This window comes from Prionailurus viverrinus, chromosome B3, assembly GCF_022837055.1.
Source record: "Prionailurus viverrinus isolate Anna chromosome B3, UM_Priviv_1.0, whole genome shotgun sequence".
Taxonomy (NCBI): Eukaryota; Metazoa; Chordata; class Mammalia; order Carnivora; family Felidae; genus Prionailurus; species Prionailurus viverrinus.
In genome coordinates, this window is record NC_062566.1 from 136,314,153 (window position 1) to 136,325,600 (window position 11,448).

Consider the following 11,448-nt stretch of genomic DNA (forward strand, 5'->3'; position numbering starts at 1 on the left):
AAACGCTTCTGCAGGGACCATCAGCGTGGCCACTTGGAGAAGACTCGGCTTGCCATCCACACCTCTCATGGCTCTACGATCTACGCAGGTAGTTGTATGATGCCAGAATGCTGAAAACATCCCTTCATTTTGTAACATCAGCTCCTAGCCGGTGAGACCCGATCCCCCTCGAGGAAGCACCGGGGTCCGCTGGATTTGCGCCGTCCGTGTGCGGACCCGCTTCCCCTCTTCCCTCACTGCGTCTGTGACTGCAGGCAAGGGTCTTTCCTTCTCTGGCTTCAGTTTCCTCAGCAGCAGAGGAGTCGAGCAAGAGGTCTGGACCGTGAGGGCCGAGCTCTTGTCCCCAAGGATCGCGAGACGTAAAAGCAGCGAGGTTTTATTCCCCCTGGCTCCACACACAGGCACAGGCTCTTCCATGCCTCCATCTGAGATAAGACTATTTACGAAAAGATTCAACAGCCTTTACCCTGTTATGGGCTAAGCTTTTTTATTTTTTTTTTAATTAGTTAATTATTATTGTTTTTATTTTTTTTTTAGTTTAGGTTTTTGTTGTTGTTTGTGTGTTTGTTTGAGATGGGGGGGAGGAGTTTGGGGCTTTGCTTTCGCCCAGATTCAACTAAGGCTGTAGCAATGAGAGCCCCATGCTTTCCACCCGCCTCAGTTGGCAGGAGGCATCCCTAGTTCCTCCACCCTGTCTCTCCCCAGACCCGCGGGTAGATTCTTTGCGACCAGGCATCCTGGGAGACCGCAGGGCAGAGGGGTCCCAGGTTTGGGTGGGCCAAGCTACAGAGGCCCGGCTGCCGGGTCCTGGGGGGCCCATCCCGTGCGGCAGTTTCTGGGGGGGGCGAGTCTGTGCCGATCAGGGCCCTCCTTCAGCCCTGTCCCCTCCTCCTCTTCAGTTAACACCCCAGCACACACAATACCAACGAAGGTGATTATCTCTGCTAGCATAATTTCTCTGTAACATCTGCTTTCGCCCATAACACTCCACTAATTTTTCCCTCATTTCATTACACATAATTTTCTTTCAACACAATCTACATGTATTAAGTGGTAATGACTTTCCAGTTAAGAGCAAATCGACACCAAGGGACCCCGGTCCCCCCCACGGTTGTCTGCAGAGCCTGACTCTGGCTATTAGAGATAAATTCGGTACCTCAGGAAGCTGCCGTGAGGTAATCAATCAATTAAGCAGTTAGGACATACATTATCAAACTTCCCCAGTGCGGGGGGCAGGGGGCCATGCTGATGTACTGCCGTGATTTTTTTAGGAATTCAAAAAAAAAAAAAAAAGTGAATACATGAGATCGAGAGCTGTTATACAGCCAGGCTATAATTTGCCACTTAAAGTCCGGGGCTGGTTTTGTCAGATGTAACGCCGCGCAGTGAATGGGGAGAGCCTTAGGCCTTGGAGGTGCAGTCACCACGATGCTGCCTTCCCACCCCGAATACACAGACCCCTTCTCCTCTCCCCTCCATCATCACTGCGGGTTTTCTCGAGCTTCTTAAGAAAAAGACAGGGTAGCAGTGCCTGGGTGGCTCAGTCGGTTGAGCACCTGACTCTTGTTTTTGGCTCAGGTCATGATCCCAGGGTCGTTGGGCTGCACTGGGCATGGGGCCGGCTTGAGATTCTCTCTCTTTCTCCCTTTGCCCCCTGCCCTTCTTGAGCTCTCTCTCTCTGTGTCTCTAAAATGAAAAATAATAAACAAATAAATAAATAAATAAATAAATAAATAGAAAAAGTAAAAGCCAAAATGTATAGAAGCCTGAAATTACAGGCAGAAGAATACAATCCCCTTTACCTGTTGTCCCCTCTGTGCTCAAGCCTCTAGTTACCTGGTCTGCAAAAATGGGCGTATCAGTGTTTCACCCGCCACCCTAAACGCAAGACTCGGAAGAAACGTATATGAAACTGCTTTGAACACCGTAAATCACAAAGTAAGATCCTTAAAAATAATACAATTTAGGCTACCGGTAGTTTTTTTTTAAGCTCAATCCATCCTATAAATATTGCATGTGTCTGAAAAGTATATTAAGCGTTGCCCACACAGTTCAAAAGACAAATTAGCTGCAAAAGCAGAGGGGAAAAAAAAGGAAAAGAAAACACTAGGTAGATGTGGCAATATAAAAATAAAATATTTATGAAATGAGTAAAATAAATGGACAAAATATTTTATCGTATGCGTCGACCAATAATATGCAAATATGCTTTATATGACACATAATAGTAAATTCTCACAAATCAGTAAAAAGAAGGAAGTAAAACTAAAACAAAATAAGAGTTATAATAATAAGGGGAACGGTGCTTATGACTTGCCAAGTAGTCCTAAAAGCTGTATTTTAATTTAGTTACTGAGAAAAAAAAACCAACCAAGTATAAATAAACAAATGAAGGGACAAACACTAAAATAACATAGAAAATATTAAATCTTTTTATAGTCAAAGAAATGTAAGACGATATCAGGGAGATATGACTGTTCATCTATCAAATTAATAAGGTTTAAAAATTTGACCTCTCTGGCACTGAGGCATCAGGAAAAGAGGTGCTCTCTATAGCATTGGTCAAATGTAGATTGGCACAAACAAACAAACAAAGAAACATCACTTTTCTAGGAAGCAAATCTCAAAAGCTTCACTAACATATGCCCACCCATTAACCCACCAATTATATTGCCCTGGAATTTATTCTTTAAAAATCGGGGATGTTCACACATATTTAGCTACAAAGATGTTCATCTCATTGTTGTTTATAATGGTAAAATATTGGGAGCAAAGACGTCCAGTGCTGGGAGACTGTGGTCATTTGCTGGGTAGCCTTTACTGAGCAATTATTTAACGCCAGGCCTTATTCCAAGTTCTGAGGCCCCAGCAGTAAACACAGTGGACCAGATCTCAATCTCATGGGTCTCCAATTATAATACGAGGAGCGGGTTGCCTGAGTGACTCAGTCTGTTAAGCATCCGGCTCTTGATTTCAGCTCAGGTCATGATCTCACGGTTCTTGGGATCGAGCCCCACGTTGGGCTCCCCGCTATCAGCACAGAGCCTGCTTGGGATTCTCTCTTCCCCCCCCCCTCTGCTCCTCCCCTGCTCACGCTTGCTCTCTCTCTCAAAACAAACAAATGAACTTTGAAAAAAAATTTAAAAATAATGCAAGGAGATCTAAACGGAACAAGTTATGATATAGGCACAAGATGGACGATTGTGAATTCATTTACTCAAATTATTCATTTGGGGTTCTCCTACGCTCCAGGCACTGTTCTGAAGGATTCAACAGTGTTAAAGGCAATGCACCCCTTTGTCCACAGAGCTTACATTCTAATTGGGCAAATCGGAAATACGTAACTAAGCATTATGTTGTAGAAGCGCATTTAATGATGTGGAAGAAAAAAAAAAACCTGCTATAAGAAGTGAAAATGATTATACGACACTGCACCCAGTGTGAAGCCATTTGTATAGATAAGCAAAGAAGCAAAAATATTCATATGTATGCTTTTCTGAAATATTAGAAGGATATACACCAATTTCTATGTGCCAACATCTCCAGATTTATTTCTAAAATTTTTGCATTCATTGTTGTAAAATGAAAAAATAGATATATAGAGACTACTGAGTCCCATAGCAGGTTCATGCTTAGCTATTGATTCCATTAAAAAAGAAAAACTCAGTGGCTTTTTGCCATGCAGCAGCCTCAAGATTTGATTTCTTTTTAAAAAAAAATTTTTTAATGTTTATTTATTTTTGAGACAGAGAGAGACAGAGCATGAGCGGGGGAGGGGCAGAGAGAGAGGGAGACACAGAATTCGAAGCAGGCTCCAGGCTCTGAGCTGCCAGCACAGAGCCCGACGCCGGGCTCGAACCCATGAGCCGCAAGATCACGACCTGAGCTGAAGCCGGATGCTCAACCGACTTGAGCCACCCAAGTGCCCCTCAGGATTTGATTTCTTAGTAACTAGGAACAATAAAATAAAATGGGCCCTGGGTCATTGTCCAAATTTTGGTTTTCATAACACAGAAGGGTTCAGTCGTAGGCTCTAGAAGGAGAGGGTCCTGGAAATTATCTCCAGCTGTGCTGGAGGAAACTGAAACCCCCTGGGGTGAGGAGACTTGCTCCAAGGTAGAGCAGGACCCGAGCCCTGCTCGACTCCACCTTACCATGTTTCCAGGGTGTTCCCATCTCAAGACGATGGAGGGCAGCGAGAGGAGAAAAACTACCACCAGAAATGATGAGCCATTCCAGGAGAGACTCTGCTTTCAAACAAAAGCAGAACAAAGTTGGATGGACTTGCTCTGTCCTCCTAGAGTAGACGCAGCTCCTGGGTCCTGCGTACAGACAGAGGGAATGTGAGAACCGGCAGAATATAGGAGCTGCGTTGACGACTGAGATATTTCGTTTCTGAACCAGCACTGTCCAAGCCCCCCCATAGGAAGCAAGGTGTTGTAGAAATGAGGAAGGTGGGTTACCTGGAAAGCAGCAATTTAGAAAGCGTCCTCCCGATTGCCCACGATACTGGGATAATTCTTAGGCTATAACTCAGGGCACTTGACGTTTTGCAGACTCCATCCACGTGCACCTGCCCTCCCCGTGGATCTTGGCATGTCAATGTTTGCACCCAGTTTCTGGGCAAGCGCCTTGAGGCTCTGACCGCCCAAATGGCTAAGCTGTGGCTACGTCTCAGAAATGGGGCAGAGTCCGGACAAACCATCAACACGGAGTCCCGGTCCTTTCTCATGGCAGGGGGAGGGTGGGGTGGGGAAAGGAAATGGCTTGTTAGAGTTGGTTTTCAATTCAAAAGTCTCATCATAAATTTGGAGACGTGGTGCAAAATGAGATCAAGAAGTCATTACAGGGGGGCCTGGGTGGCTCAGTCGGTTGAGCATCCGACTTCGGCTCAGGTCATGATCTCACGGTCTGTGAGTTCGAGCCCCGTGTCGGGCTCTGTGCCGACAGCTCGGAGCCTGGAGCCTGCTTGGGATTCTGTGTCTCCCTCTCTCTGCCCCTCCCCTGCTCATGCTCTGTCTCTCTCTCTCTCTCTCTCTCTCTCTCTCTCTGCCAAAAATAAATAAACATTTAAAAATTTTTTTTTTACAGAAGTCATTACATTGCCTTTTTTCCTTCTTTTTGCTTACGCTTTCTACCCAACCCAAAGACTCCGTTGCCCATATTCCAAAAATCCAGCTGTCTGTTTTGTCGGTCTTCCACAGCCTTCCCCTTGCTTAGTTTGGGGACCAAAATGTCCTTACTCAGCCGCCTTCTCACGCCAAACAGGGTTTTCATCGTTTAAGAAATTTCAACGGGACAATATGGGAGCTCCAAAGAACAATCATCTACGAAAAACAATTTGTTTGTTTATGTGGCCATTTGTCTTAAGACGAAAGTGAAAAAAAAATTAACAAAAAAACAACACTGGATAAGCAGATCAGGAGAGGCTTCGGGCTATTTCCTCGGACACCGTAAGCCCGGGCAGGATGAAACGTGAAGGGAAAACGTGCCAGATGTACACGGCACAGATACAACTTTCCTCCCCATGCTGAGTTGGTTATTTCTATTTTATTTATTTTCGGACGCTAAAGCCCTCCAACACTCTGCGGAACTGGAAAATAGAGTCACACGCAAAGTGATCAAGAATGCCATTTGCACCCCACTAGTCCTGATCCCGCGACCCCACGGGGTTCACTCCGCTTGGCTTCTCATCCTGGACTTTGCTCTGGGCTGAGATCAGTATCGCAAACGTGTCAGAGAAGAATGCTGTCTGGGTGGCTGGGAGCGTGATCGGATTTTCTCCCATTCCGTCCTTCCATTTAACCACGATTTTAATTGCCCGCCCTCTCCCCTCCCCACTGCAAGATGTCAGGCACTCAACGTCTGGCATGAAATCTTACGGATCTACATTTTCCGCGGGGCCTCTGACAGCAGGTCTCAACTTGACTCGCCATCCCTGGGAACACGGAGTCTCAATTTGTTTGCTTCCGAGGACAAGAAGAGTTGTAGCTCTGGGTGCTGGAAAGAGGCGTCTTTGCATCTGATTAGATTTTTCTATAGAGAAGATGAGTTCGTCTGTCACGGATGATTTTTTTAAAAAGTATTTTTATTGTATTATTTGTTATAAAAGAACATTCCGCATACGCCCACCTTTCCATTGCTTTGTCGCTTTCAAATTATTATTGGCCTTGAGAATATCTGCCGGCAGAAGCCTGCGCCTAGTGCCCTAAAATGGTAGCAGCAGAAGAAAGTGGGGGATCGTGTCCTCTGTCGGTGGTGGTGTCTTCATTCATTCATTCCACCACACCTGATTTTACATCCTGGGGAAACTGAGGCCAGAAAAAGAGAAGTGGTTTGCTCAAGGTGAGAGCTGCTTCGTGACCACGTTGGAATCCCTGAACCTGAGCCAGGATGTCTGATCATTGGCGCCATTGACATGGTCTTCAGGACTTCCTATTAATCAATTTTATTTTTTCCTTTAGTCGTTTTCTGTCACAGCTATCTATACTTAAAAAAAAATGTGGCCCTAACATGTACTACTGTTTGGACTCAAACGTATTATTAATATTCGATTGTTTCGCAAAATCTTATAAAATGGTTTTCTCGCTCTTCCTATTTTAAGTCGTATCGTATGCTTTTGTTGATTTTTAAATTGGAGGATGCTACCATTTTTAACCGCTTTGAATGAATTTTGAGTCATATGCTGGACACTGATTATAAAAGGAAGGAAAAAGGCATAGATGGATAGATGGATGGATAGTATGGATGAATGACCAGATGACTAGGTAAACGCCTATATTTATACACTCACACTTGGTATTCTAATCATAAATAATTTATCTTTTTGCAGAGATCAGTTCATCGATGCTGCGCATGCGTATCCCTCTGAACCCCGCCAGAACAGACCTGTCTTCCCCTGTCTAGAGTGCTTGGTCCAGGACCCGGTACCCAACAGATGCCGAGAATGTTTGCAGAACACGAATCAGCATCTCCACCATCGGACAGACTCGACGTTCCAGCAAAACTGAGCCTCAAGATTCAATAGAACTCTTAACAGTTTAACCAGCCCTGGCCTTGAATCCGGGGCTTCCCGCCTTCAGATGGGGCACCCTCCTTGCCTCTCCTTTGGAGGGACCTTACACTCAGCTGCAAAGCAAGGACAGGCCAATCTCTTTCCCACCAGGTCCATCTCATGCGTATGTATTTATTTATTGTTTTCTCTCTTCTCCCTGTCCCTCTCTCTGATGTGTTTACTTGCAGCAGCCAGAAAGACCACCTTATACCCGCTCTCTCCTCGGTTCAGTGTACCTCTCTACTCCAATAAACCGTTTGCAATTCCATCTGGCGAGCGTTTGCTCCGAAGACATTTCCCTGTCAATCTCTCCCGCCACATTAAAAATCTGTCATTACGATTGCATCGCCGCCTGGCTCCTGAGATTTCTGACTGCTTTATTGCCCCTCATTTTTTTCTCTTCCCTGCTACAGCCGAGAAGCAGAAATAAAGGTTTGTTGTTGAAACATGGCCGGGAGGAAAGTAGGAGGCACACATCTGTCAAGGTATTACCTTTCTTCAACCAGGGATTAAGGTGTTTTACGGCACTCGCTCCTGAGCATCACACTGAATAAATTTTCTCAGTAGAACATAAAAATGAACTCATACATTTTGAACCAAGTTTCCTTCTTTTGAGCCAACCCAGATCGTTATGAGGTGGCACCAGCATGCAGGGGGTACAGAGATTCCGGAAGTTTCCACCGCCCATCCCACCCCCCGCCAAAGCTGCATTATTGAAATGCCGGTTGAGGCAAGGGGAAGCATCTGGATTAGGGAAGATACTGTTTGTGAAAGCCCAGCTTTCCTCGCCTTATGGGAGAGGATGGAAAGTTCCAGAAGGGACCTGACCCCGGGATCCCCTTGTTCAGGCCTGATAAAGCCTGGCTCTTCCTTCCAGAGGCCAATCAACTCGCTTTCCTTGGGGAGTGCCCCTACGTCCCTCCCTCCCTCCTCACTACCTGCTCTGTAGGAACGCATGTGACGACTGTCGGGCCCACGTCTGATTCGCCCACTGGTCTGTGAGCTTCTCCGGGGCAGGGGCACATCCTCCATCTTGCTGCCATGTGCTTAAGGGACTTCTCAGTGTCTGCCGGGAGGCATGCAACTCTAACGCGTCTTCAGATTCTCCTTTTGTGTTCTGAGGTTTGCACGTTGATGAGCCCATCCAAGGGCCCCAGCAACCTGCTTCAGAGAGCTACATTGATATTGTCACTTCCTACGTGAGAAATGGGGGCAGAAAGAGGGCTGAGTATCTTGCCAGAAGTCAGACAGCTACAGTGACGGGTCTGGGGTTGAGTGTAGCAGGCTGTGCTCTTAAGCACTGTGCCAGTCTGTGGAGGGCGGGGAGCACAAGGAGGGACAGGGAGAGGGCGGGCTTTGAAACAAACTTCTGGCACAACACAACCTCGGGCGGAGCTGTGGTGCCCGGGAGCACTAGAGTATCCTGGTGTCCTCTGTCCCTGTATTCTGTCACTGCCCCACCCGAAGTCACAGTGGCCTGTGGCTCTTGTTTGGTGTTCCAGGCTTGGGATTCCTCTTACCTCCTACCATGTGTCACCAAATACACACACACACACACACACACACACACACATACTTTGTTCTCCCTACAAACTTAGCTCTCTGGTTGTGATGTCACCTCACCGGGGATTGTTCTCTCTCTCTCTCTCTCTCTCTCTCTCTCTCACAGGGCAACCTCCCTTTCATCCTTCAAAACCATGCTCCTCTGGGCCATCTCCATTTACCCTTCCAGAAGCATTAGAAACCCTCTAAGAACTCCCACGGGCCTTCTTCACTGCTCTGTAATGCATTCACTGACTTTTATTATACACCACCGGTTTCTACACCAGCCACTCCAGTAAGGATCAGAGACACCAGTCGCTGAGCACTTTCTATATACACACTGAGCCCTCAGTAACCTTGCAATGACCCTAAAAGACAGTCTGACAGTAAAATACGGTTTTACCCTCTCTCCCCAAATGGAGGGAAGTCCTGCTCTTTGCCACGACAACTGCCTTCCCTTTGATTCTCTCAAGGACCCAATGGTGTTTCCGAGCAGAAGCCGGGAGGTGGGTTCCAGGTGGGTTCAAAGCAAGGCTCAAGGATCTGGGGAATCGCCTGGGACTCAGGGCTGGTGAGAGGTGAATGTGGAAGCTGGTGCTGGTTTCCATGGTTTCCAAGAGTGACCCCGGAGCCACTCACCCCAACAGCCCCCCGTTCTCTGCGAGCTCATAGCAGAGCCCATAGCCTCTGAATCTTCCAGATCTACCTCCAAGGTCAGGCTTGCTTGCTTTTCCTGGACCGCCCTTGCTGGTTGCTGAGGGACAGACACCAAGCCCCACGGCCTGCGGTCTCCAGGCCCTCCCTCTTCCCATTGCAAGGATCCACCTGCCCCGATGTCCACAGACATTGGAGTCACCCCAGGCTGCTCAGGGTTCATCCCAGGGCCCATCACGCTCCTGCCCACCCACTCAGTATTTTTGTCAAGACCCATGACTTGGTGATGCCCATGACTGGTGGACTCTGTTTCTTGTGACCCAGCCAACAAATGAAGACCCTTAAAAACGGGAGGAGTCAAGTACTCCCCAGGAGAAACCCTCAGCAGAGGCAGTGGCAAGGAGGGTGGCGGAACAGAGCTCCCTGAGTCTGCTGCAGACCCCCAGCCCTCTCCCCCAGAATCCTCTCACTGCTGTTCTCTGTGGGGACGGCAAGGAGGGACCCTGCTGTCCTCTGAAGAACAGTGCAATTCTAGAGCCCTCCTTCATTTCCCTTGGCCCACTTGCACCTGGGGAGCCACACTCTGGGGGGGGGCCTGCTTTCGAAAAACAAAATCAATGATTTAAACCTTATAAAAAATAAAATTGGAAGAGAGGCGTGGCATAAAATGAGGAAAAGTGCATTTTCTCATCCTGTCGTGGGAAGGGCCTCATTGCTGAGGGAGACATAACGTGAACAACTTACAAAGGAAACGTTTGATAAACCTGAGAAAGCCTGATTTTAATATCTGCATACCAACAACCGCACAATAGGAGAGACTGTTTGTAATGTACAAAGGATACAGACAGGCAACTGACATAAGGGACAATGCAAACTGTTCCGTGACATCACATTCTTATTCTCACCAACAGGTCAAGCAATTTAAATTAAAATTTCAATGAGATCAGCTCACCTATCAGAATTGTCATAGAGTTTAAAAGTATTGGCAAGGGTGTGCGGAATAAACACTGCCGTACGAGGGCTTAAATGTGCCCAAACTTTCTAAAGGGCGATGCAGCAATATCCGATCAAAATTAAAAGTGTGTAGAGCTTTGGTCTTGATTCTGCAGACATTTTCACACCTTCTTGCAAAATACCCGAAAGCAAGTTTACTGAAGCTTCAGTTTTATCGGGGAAAAGTCTGCAACCACCTGAATGTTCATCTAAACAGGAGTCACTAACTATTGGGGCACCTGCGTGGCTCAGTCAGTTAAGCATCCAACTTCCTCTCAGGTCATGAACTCGTGGTCCGCGAGTTCGAGCCCCGCATCGGGCTCTGTGCTGGCAGCTCAGAGCCTGGAGCCTGCTTCGGATTCTGTGCCTCCCCCTCTCTCTGTTCCTCCCCCACTCACACTCAGTTTCTCTCTCTCTCTCTCTCTCTCTCTGAAAAACAAATAAAGATTAAAATGTTTTTTCAATAAGTAAAAAAATAGAAAATAGAATAAATGAACAGGAGGTCACTCACTACTATAATAATCCATCCACTCGGAAGAGAACTAGCAGTCATGAAAAAAATGAGGTCATTGTCTACACAGCGATGCAGAATGGTCCACAAATGGCTAATTACATCACGAAGTAGGGGGTGTGCCCACATGCCACACAAAGGGGCAAACACACTCTTGGTAACGCATGGTCTATTTCTGGGAGGATGAATGCAATTCACAGTGATCACCCCTGATGCAAAAGAGAATTTTCCTTGTACACCCATTTTACATATTTTTTGACTTTTTTTTTTTTACCACGTACGTTCTTTGTGTTAATTTAATAAATTATGAGTTAATTTTACTTTGAGTGCTCTACTAAATCCCAGGGGCCGTTCCCAGGCAATGGCAATGGGGAATGCCGATGGCGTCCACAGAGTGGATGTACCATTCCATGGCCAAACCACAGAAATGGGGTGTCCCAGCCTGGTTCATAGAGGCTGGGGACACAATTCAGGACTCACCCTCCTTGGCTGCGCTGACCCTGGACTAAGGGGTACACACGTTGCTTCTGGTAGCTCAGGCACTGAGCAAAGCACCCCCCCCCCGCCCCAGTCCCCTTTGGCTGCCCATTCGGGGTGAATTCTGATCATAAATGGGGGCCAGATGGCAGAACCATTGTAATTCACCTTGGCTGACCCCTGAATGAAGGATCTTGCAGAAAACTTAAAAAGCGTT

The 11,448-nt window shown here is 46.9% G+C and overlaps 1 long non-coding RNA gene across 1 annotated transcript; it reads right to left on the reverse strand.

Moving 5' to 3' along the window:
• Positions 1-563: 563 nt before the first annotated feature.
• Positions 564-8,304, reverse strand: LOC125169052 (uncharacterized). Its single transcript, XR_007153417.1, has 3 exons — positions 7,993-8,304; positions 4,155-4,322; positions 564-1,686 (listed from the first exon to the last, which is right to left on the reverse strand). It is a non-coding gene; the product is annotated as an uncharacterized LOC125169052 (long non-coding RNA).
• Positions 8,305-11,448: the final 3,144 nt, after the last annotated feature.